At 37.2% G+C, this 10,235-nt stretch overlaps 1 pseudogene across 1 annotated transcript; it reads right to left on the bottom strand.

The window, feature by feature from the left end:
• Nucleotides 1–4,405: 4,405 nt before the first annotated feature.
• Nucleotides 4,406–5,841, bottom strand: LOC104604879 (putative dolichyl-diphosphooligosaccharide--protein glycosyltransferase subunit 3B pseudogene; annotated as a pseudogene). The gene has a single exon (XR_016081288.1). The product of XR_016081288.1 is annotated as a putative dolichyl-diphosphooligosaccharide--protein glycosyltransferase subunit 3B pseudogene (transcript).
• Between the last annotated feature and the right edge of the window lie 4,394 nt (nucleotides 5,842–10,235).

Genomic DNA, 10,235 nt, shown 5'->3' with positions numbered 1-10,235 from the left:
TTCCATAGCACGTGTGACAGGACAGTTGTAAGAACCGAAAGCGCCAGAGGACTTGTGAAACGAAGTTGCAGCCTTCTTGGTAGCCATTGGATGTCTATTACAGTTGTTGACTCGAAAGATGAGAGGAAGAGAGCATCCCACCGAGCATGCCAAAAATTTGTTGACCCAAATTTCGTGTATTTCAATTAGCACAAAATATGGAGACAAATTACAAAAATAAATTTGTAATAAAGAAAACAAATAAGGGAATGAACTCTTTGATTTCTGCTCGATGACGTGAGCAACCTCTGATTAACGGTCGAATTCGGTGAAGACGAGGGCCGTCGGCGTGTTTCTCGTACTTCTTGAAGTGTTGATGTAGATTTTCTTGATTTTGGTGCTTTGGGAGATTTGATGTAGATTTTTTCACTCCGGGATTCACATTTGATCGGTTGTGAATGATGCTTCTCTAAGAAGGGCCCTTTTGTGGTGGATTGATCTTCGTGTGAGAGTTTGAATCCAAGTGTGTTGTTGAGAATGAAGAAGCTTTTCCCTTCTTTCTTCTCTCTTGATCTTACAATTGTTGGAATTTGTAGGAGCTTGTGGTTACTTACAATCCTCAAGCATTGGTGTGTGAGAGCTTCTTGCAATGTGATTCTCCCAAAAGGAAGACTCTTTCTTCCTATGCAAAGCTATTTATAGCCAAGGGTTAAAGCTGCCACTTCAGCCCACTTAACTAACCAATCCATGTGAGTGCGGTGTTGGGTTAGCATTAACTCCTATACATGCACCATTATGTAGAAGTTAGTGGTCTTGTCAATGGGACCACCCTATTACAATAGGACAAGGGCCATATTGGACTTAGTACACTTGGATCTTTGAGCCACTAAGCCATGGGCCCATAGAGGTCCATATTAATTTAGACGCTACCATGTAAATTAAATCCATTTATTTGGCTTTGAATATTCACATGTCTATAGTTGTGATACTTAGAAGGTTAATGATTAACTGAGATTGATAGAATGTAGGCAAAAGTGGTTGTGGATAACCACTTTTGCATTTTCTGTATTTTTTAGGAATGGATTGAAAATGGTGGTAGTGGGTTGTGGGGTTTAGCAGCAACTTCTTAGAAAATGCCACATGTCTAGCTTTTTAGAAAAATGAGAATGCTATGTATCTAAATGGGGGGGGGGGGCTGTAGCCTGGTAGTGGGTTGTGGGTTTTAGCAGGAATTTCTCAAATGTGTCTAGCTTTCTTGAAAATGAGAAGGCCACTTGTCAGAATGGTAGTATTGGGTTGTGAACTTTAACATCAACTTCTCAGAAAATGCCATGTGTCTAAATTTGAAAAAGCTATGTGTTTGAATTTCTCAGAAATTCCCATCTCGATATCCTTGCCTCTATGAAGTTGATCTTTCTGGTCATTTACAAAAGAATCCTGCAAGAATACATGATTACATGAATTACAGAACTGCTTTACAGTAAAAGAAATGCTTTAAAAGTCAAACATGAAATTGTTGGCAAAAAACAATCGTTTCAATAAAATCTCTATCCTTCTATGCCATCACATGTCTTCAATACATTTGGGAAAAAATCAAAAGTAAACAAAAGAAGCAATTAAGAAAAAGAAGAAAGAGTAAAAAGAGACATTTTGTAAAGAAACTAATCAATTTTACTCTCCATCAGTCATACAATGACTAAACTCTACGAGCGAAGTTTATATGGACATGCTTTACCATATACCGTCGGGGAGTTTAATCTTGTTAAAAAATAGTGAAGTCCTTTTAAGATTAGATTATTAGAATGTGAAATGGTAATTGTATCAATATAAATCTGATTTAATTTATGACTACTATAATAATCAAACAGGAACAGGGTGATTAACAGAACACAAGTAAGAACGACTATCACTTTTCTATAGAAGAAAAGCAAGATTACCGTGAGCAGATTGTTCATTTCTATCAATTTCCTGTTAGGTGTCTCAGAGAAAAAAACGTGTTCTATGCTAGAAACTTGGGAGGGGAGAAAACAAAGTCAGCAGTAATGGAGTCCGTTGAATGTTGCGAGTAGTAAACACAGAAAAATGAAGAAAAGAATAACAGGGGCGTTATGGGATGAGCGGCGACGTGGGCTCTGATTTCCCAAGCAAACAACTTAACGAAGACCCATGAACTGTGGAATGAATCCTGGTTTGAGCTGGAAACTGGAATTATTATCCAACACTTCACAGTTTACACCCATTACAACTCAATAAAGTCATTACCACCTACTTTGCAATCAGGTTGTATTCTCCTGAGCAAGTTTATGAATGAATTAAACCATAAGGCTATCTGCCTTATGATCTTTTCTCTCAGAAAAAAAATAAAATAAATAAAAATGTGGTTACAACCTTTAGGCTTCAATACACGATATAACCAATCAAACCCCTGGTGAATTTTGATAAATACCAATTGCTTGGTTGCTACTTTTCTCTGGTTATAAGCTTTGTTTTTTTTCATATTATACTCAAATTTGTACTCTCTAATTAACTCATGCACTTCAGTGGTTTATAGACTTAAGCAAGGAAATCTATACACTGTGCGCAGGTAGGATCAAGCCGACTGATTCCACAGCTCAATTTGTTGGGTGCTTGGTCAATCGTTAAAATGCCCTTATAGATTTCTTCCCAGAAATATTGCTTGGTCAGGTGGTGGTGAAGTACTTTCCAACTAAGGAGAACTAAGGAGATGGTTCAATTCAGTTGTCTTGGGCTTCAGTCTAATGTGTGTTATTGTTAGAGTCCTGCCTCTAACATCACCACCTTGCTATATTAGGTAGGCTCAGCACTGCACCGTAGTAGGACTCTGAAATGAATTATAAGATTGGGAGAAGAACAAATGTTGCAATCGTCGAGAGAATCAACATCCCATACTCCTCTATTATTGGATTTGTCATTGACAACCTATATTTGATACAATATGGGTTTTGTGTAGGGTGCAATCGAGCCGAGCTGAGCCTATTTTTTATGTCAAGGCTCAGTACTTCAACTATAATACTATTAAATTTGAGTTTAATTCAAACTTTATTTATTTCCTGATTCGAGTTCGGTTCAATTCAATATTTAATGAGTTCAAAGCTCAAAAATGAATATGTTTTTATATTTTATAAATAGATATTTTTATAATATAGGTATATTCTTATATTATATTTAGAATATAAAAATACATTTTCATAATATATGTATATGTATATATATATATGTATGTATGCATGTGTTAATCGAGCCAGACTTACAAACTTTTGAGCCGAATTTTTTATTAGTCAAGCTTGAGTTCAAACTCAATTAGAATCAAACTTGTACCAAACCAATTATAACTCGATTTGATTGCAGCCTTAATCAATTTGTATATCCATAAAAAAATATATTTTCCATTTTAATGTTGCTTTGGAAAGATGGATCTCATAAGCTTAAAAATAAAAAAGCCTACTACTCCCTACATGTGATCTTCCACTCCTAAATCCAAATGTCATGCTTCACAAGATAGTCTATACTAAACTTGAAAGATAATGCTGACAGAATCTGAATAAGGAAATTCTAGGAAACAATCATGAGCAATCAGATAAGGTATGATGGAAATGCTCAGTGGTTTAAGGAAAGATAGGTTGTGCCTCTAAGAACCACTAAATTCAAACTCATTGAGTCATATGCAACTGCCCAGGTTGAAGCCTCATAAAGTTAGAAATCTAGGTAAAAATTGGTTGCCTCTGTTTTAGGCTTTCTTGGTTCAATCATCCATCCTTTAGGGGATTCTTTGATAGCAATTTTCATAGAAATGCAGGGATTGAATGGGGATAATAAAATATTGATTTTGATGGTAATAGACTGATATAAAAAATAAATAAATGCATGGTACTTAATAAGCTATTAGAACATCTCCTGGTTAAAGCACCTTGAACCTTGGCATTCATCAAATCAAATGGACATGATGCATTCATGCCTTGAGCATGTTGAAGTGACCTCCTTGCCCAACCAACCAAATCATTTTCTTGTTCTGAAAATCATATATATAACATCGAAAATCGATGTAAAACTTTACTTGCATCGCATTTTACATCGATAGTCGATGTAAATACAATTTTAATAAAAATGATATAAATATTTATATCAATAATCCCACTTTCTATTTGCAATGGTCCATAACTTTAAATTTATTGATATACAACTCCATTGGTATAATTTTAGTTTTACACTGCATTCAAATGCAGCCTCAGTATTTCCATAATAGTCATTTGTCATAAACTAATAAAATTGAGAAGAAAGAATTCTTTCTCATCATATAAGTGACTTTGCAACCTTCATCTGGAAAGGAGAGGGTGGGGGTGCCCTGCCACTAGATGATGATAAGACTTGGGAGGAATTCAAGGAGAAGCCCAACAATCCGAGAGCATTTCTGGAAATTCAACAATAATTGCAACATCCAAAACTCAGGGAATAGTACATGTTTCTGGCAGATTCAAGAATGCAAAACATAACAAAAATTTCCTTTACGAGGAATAAAACCTCTAATGGAGTTTTTAATTGCAGTATCAGAAACTCAAAACGAGTTGAGCTTACTTCAAAGTTCCAACTAACACAAAATTAACGGACTCAATCGACTGCAATCTCATTTCCAGCTATTAGGCCAGAACCCATGAATTCTATATCCCGTCTTCCAGTTGTCCAAATATATAACCTCCTTGACAGCCCAAAACGAAACCAAAAGCGTCAAAAGCATAAACACCCTCTGGACCTGCACGTTCCTCACCTGAACAAGCAGATGTGTCACGAATGCCAACAACAATCCTACGATCGTATACAGGAATCCAACTGCAAACCCCTCTACTCCGAGTTGCAGTTCCGACCCCTGATAGAAGAATATGGGTTGTGATGGATCCTTCTCGTCAGCCAAGAACATAGGCATCTTCCGAATTATATTGTGCATTGTGCCAGAAACACTGAAGAAGTAAACGAACACAGCAAACGTCAGCCACAGCTTTGAATCATGAACGAAGGTGTCCCCGGCGACAACCCTTTTCACAAGGAACGGAATCGATATCACCAACACAACACCCAAGAACCCTAGTTGTTTGTTGGAGAGAATCGGAGGGCGTTTGATGGGTCCCACCTTGAGCCTCGTTTTGGACTCGACGAAATCGGCCATGGACGCAGCCGTGGATGCAGCCATTCTGGAGAATTCACTTTGGTCCATTGGCTCGGAATCCTTGAGGTTCTCGATCTGAGGACCCACATGGCGGACGTGAGGGAGGAACTTAATGCCGAAGAGGGCGAAGCTTGACTGGGATTCTGTGAATTCGATGTCGCAGAAAAAAAGCTTCGATTGGGCGGGGGTGTCCTTGTTGTTGGCAATAAAAGCGGAAGCAACGAGGCCAAATTCGTTGAGGAGGTCTTGGAGATGGAGGTCGTGCTTGTCGTGGAGTTGAACGGCGTCGAAGAAAATGACGAGAGAGTACGACCTAGATTTCGCGGAGGTTAAGAAGCGATCGAGGCTGTGGTCGTCGAGATGAATTACGCCAGATTTCGATCGAGACTGGAGGCGCAAGAGCTCGGTGACTCGGTCGGAATCTGATTCGGAAGAAGCCTTGGAAAGAATGAGAGAAGAGGAGAGGACGAAAACGAGGAAGTAAGAAAGCTGGGGAAACATTTTTTACCCGCTGCAAGAAGCGCAGAGGCTGAAAACTTGATTTATTTTGTGGTCCGATCGGAGACGACGGGTTTGTTCGGGTTGGGGAGGAAAACAAAAGGGACGGAGATTCGGAGAGACGATTGTTGCATACTTGCATGTCTCTGACGTGCAATAGTGAATTCGGGTTGGGCTTTTGTTAAATTTTGAATGGACCCGGCCCTAAAGGCCAAAACTGCTATCTTTTGCACTTCAATGTTTCTAACTCGCCAGGCATCGTTCAAACCGTCACTGATTAGCATTTTCGGTACGGTTTAGTTAACATCCATCAGACGATAAAAAACTGTTGATTTGGTCAAGAATCATTTGATTTTACTGGTTCAATCCAGTGACTGGGTCACGGATTGTACATTCAATGCATACAAAATTTTTGGAGGTCATAACTTTATATTTCGATGCAAAACTTTTGGCCTCAAATTGCAATTTTTTATATTTTTTATAAATACAAAAATAATTAAAAACTGAATTAAAAATATAAATTAAATATAAAATAATACACGTAACACATCTAAGATTTATTTATACATTATTTATTGCTAAAATATATATTATACACACACACATATATATATATAATACATATATGCGCTGATGTGGCACGGTTTGAATAGTTTGACTCGGCCGGTCGAACCAGTGACCCACGACCTGAATGCAAAAATGGTTCGGCCTCCGAATCAGTTTTTAAAACATTGCTTAACATGATTGCATTCAGTGCAAATTAGTGCATTAGTGTAGATTAAGGGTAAGCAAATGGGTGGGTTCTACGTGGAACCAAATGGAGTCGATCTTGAACTAGTCTTGAATCAACCCTATCCAATTTGTTACAAGGTAGGGTTTAATTCCAAATTCTTTGAATCAATCCCCACTCAGGTTGGTTCTAGGGTCTAGGGGTTTACCCTACCCGAACCAACCCGATGAACTGACTTTGGTTGGCCTTGGTGGAACCTGCCTTGGAATCGAACTTGTCTTCAAATAAATCCTAAGGTCGTGTTTGGTTGCAATGTAATAAATTTGCACTAATGCAAAACTATGGTAGTGCAAATGATTTTAGTGTAAATTCCTGTTTATTTTTGTTTCAAATTTTAGCTTATTTTGTTTGATTGCATTACAAATGAAGTAAATTGTAACATGAAGCAAAATAAAGTAAAACCAGAAACAAAATTAAACTAGAATTTGCATTTTTATCATTTGTAGTTCCATGCTTTTGTACTAGTGCAAATAAAATTGCACTACAACCAAACACAACCTAAAATTACAAAGGCCGTAGTCTTACTTGAACATTCAATTACTTAAATTATTTGATCATCTGTTTTCATTTTAATATTTGAATGTGTAAAATAAGTAATGTAAAATGTAATATTTACAAAATTTAAATTTAAATTATAAGTTTTGAACCATATAATGATAATCTACATATTAAGTTACTCAATTTAATTAATAAAGATAATATAAGTTTTAAATTATATATTATATTTATTAAAAATCAAGTTTTTAAAGAACATGCTTCTTTTTTTTTAAGGGAATGTAAAGAAATAACAAGTTCCATGGGTAGACCCTAGAATTAACCCTAAAACCACCAAGGCCAAAACCGTTCATAGGGTTGGTTTTGGTTCCAAAAAACTGACCCCTATAGGGTAGGTTCTAGGTTTTCCCATGGAACTGAACTGAACCGACCCATGCTCACCCCTAGTGTAGATCCTAATCCCTGTTGATCCGAGAGTAGTTAAAATTTTTATTTACTATAACCCCTCAACAATTGCCACGTAAGAACACATGTAAAACATTCACAAAAGTTAGAGAGGAGATTATGTTTTGCTCATTCTTCCTTCAAGTAATTTAATTGTTCTACCTGATGACAAAAAGACACAAAAACTCCTTAGACATAAAAATAAAAGGGAAATTGTCTAAAACTCATCATGACTTTTCAACATTTCTCTTGAATAAACCATGACTTTCAAAACACCCAAGGCCCATGCTAGTGAGTTTTTGTTTCCCAAATCTCACCATCCATTATAGTATTGTTAGTGTTAATTGACATAAGTTGTCCACATCAGTATAGATGCAACTTTCATGACCAAAACTGCCCCTGAATGGTGAATCAGAGGAAGAAGCACATTCATCATCTTCTACCTCCCAACGAACCAGAGGTGCCCCTTCTCTCTCTCTCTCTCCTCTGCCTCCTCCTTGTTCTTCTTCTTCCCCTTTCTCTTTCCCTTCTCTCCCCCCTTCTTCTTCTTCTTCTTCTTCTTCTTCTCTATTGTACCCCTTTCTCTTTTCCTTCTCCCCCCTTCTTCTTATCTATTGTAATGGTCTCTCAAGTTGTTATTTTTCAAATCGTAGGTTTTTAGTTGACGTTCTCCCATCTAATCGATGGGAGATGTTTGGGGAGCTTTGGGGCATTTTATTTTCCATTCAATATCATCCGCCTTTGATTAATTGCAATTTCCATAAGGTGAAAACTGCAATAGATCCACTGATTGCATACCATTGTTATCGATCCCAACATCCTCGTGGTCAAAGCTTCTATTTTCTCATGCTAGATCTCTTCCTTATTTGCCATTCAATATCTTCCACCTTGCTCCTACTCATCATCAACAGAAAAATAGATGGAAATCAATAGAGAACAATCCAAACTTTCAAATATCTAGTTAACAAAGGCCCTTTGGCTCCCCTTTTTTTTATCTTTTCTGTCATAAAAGAGGGAAGGGGCAAAGGGCATATTAGAATTCAAGGAAAGCTAGAAAGAATGCATTGATTGAATATGGTAATCACATCATATTTATAGGCTAAAACAAATATCAAACCTATTCAAACTCAAATTCTTAAACTCTATCTAGGACTCTATGTAATCAATCTTAATCCATTTCAAACTCTATCATAACATAACAAATTCTATCTTAGTGAAAACTCCTAATGTAATTTATTCAACATCACCCTTATCATAACAACCAATACACCAATCTTTATCTTAATTCCCTAACATGCCCCCTCAAACAGATGGGGATCAGAAAACTTCATGTGTTTGATCACAAATGGCCGCAATATGACGATAACTATGTAGATGATGATGATCTTGATGGTGTCCTATTGTGAATATGATAACAAGCCTGCTGGAATGAGGTTGATAGCAAATGATGATCGGTTATATGATGGCATGACGAGAACCTGTGATGATGTGTCCAAATCTCCAAGTCTGTTGTGATGATAATGTGGCAAACTAATGATGACATGGTTGTATTGATAGCATGATGATGAGTGCCTATTGCTTCCTCAAGAGAGAGCCTCCATGGGTTAATGGTGAAAATTTTCAATGGGCCAATTATGGGCCAAACTAAAAATAGGCCATGAAAAGACCTCATTGTTAGTGGGTCAATTAGGAATGCCACTATGGGCTGGCTTCTTGAGCCGATCAAAGAATAGTCCATATCCGGCCAATATCAAAATAGGCCAACAAGGGCCGATAAAACACCTTAATAGGTCAATGAAAAAAAAAACTTTAACAGGCTAAATTACCACTATGAGCCAAACAACAATGCCTTAATGGGCTTTCTTTTTTTTTGTTTATTCTCTTCTTTTATGTTCTTCTTTTCCTTTTTTTCTTTTTGCTGAAATGGGCCTTCATAGGACAAAACACACCAATGGCCACTATGGGCAGAAAACCATAATGCACCTACCAAAATATAGAAGAGTAGCAATGTTCATCTGAACTTATTGGACTGATTTGATCGGGTTGACTGGATGAAAGCTTCGAATATTGGGCACAAGTGATCACCATCATTGCCAACTGAAAACACCTAATTGAGGTAGATTGAACAGGTGTTACAGGACAACGGCCTTGTCACCTGAAGAGGTGTGAATGTAATGCTTTGGAACGATTTGTTCATGAGGGAGATGAGGAGCAGAGCATAAATCATAGCTGTTGATTAATGCAATTTGTTGAAGTTAGGAGACAAATAGGTGAACCATCAAGGTAGGTGCATATTGAGATGTGAGACTTCAACAAGAGTTGATAACAACTCTTGACAATGGTAACCAAAAATTTCTAATCTTAACCAACACCTACATTTGGTGGATCATCTTTTGTAGGACGATGAAAAATTTGGCAGCAACAACAAAAAGAAAACCAAAGCAATGGTGAGAAACATAAGTCGATCAAACACTTCAGAAGTGGCTAAATCACAAAGAATTTCGTGCTCTGTTAATCTTCTGTATTGTTGATGAGGGCCATCATTGGAAGTTGGAGATATGCACATAAGGGATCATGACCTCAATGTTGCCAAAGCTCCAAACAATAGCACATCGTCCACCAAAGAAATCCAAATAAAAGTGAAAAAGGTGATCGGATCCATCTCCATAGCTTTTTACATGATCTATTATTAGTGATAGCAAGTCAATGATGTTGAACAACAATGGATTTATTGATCTAAGATGACTAGTTTGAAGATTGTCTTGGATACCCTGCTTCGTCTGCATCAATAAAAGGGTGGTTGGTTTGGAATGTGGGACTTTATGATAGGATGGGAGTGCAGATTTAGGT

The sequence above is a fragment of the Nelumbo nucifera genome, chromosome 1 (genome assembly GCF_055504915.1).
Source record: "Nelumbo nucifera cultivar China Antique chromosome 1, China Antique-T2T, whole genome shotgun sequence".
NCBI classification, from domain to species: domain Eukaryota; kingdom Viridiplantae; phylum Streptophyta; class Magnoliopsida; order Proteales; family Nelumbonaceae; genus Nelumbo; species Nelumbo nucifera.
Note: the sequence above shows the minus strand (reverse complement) of the source record. Positions and strands in the feature narration are given on the sequence as shown.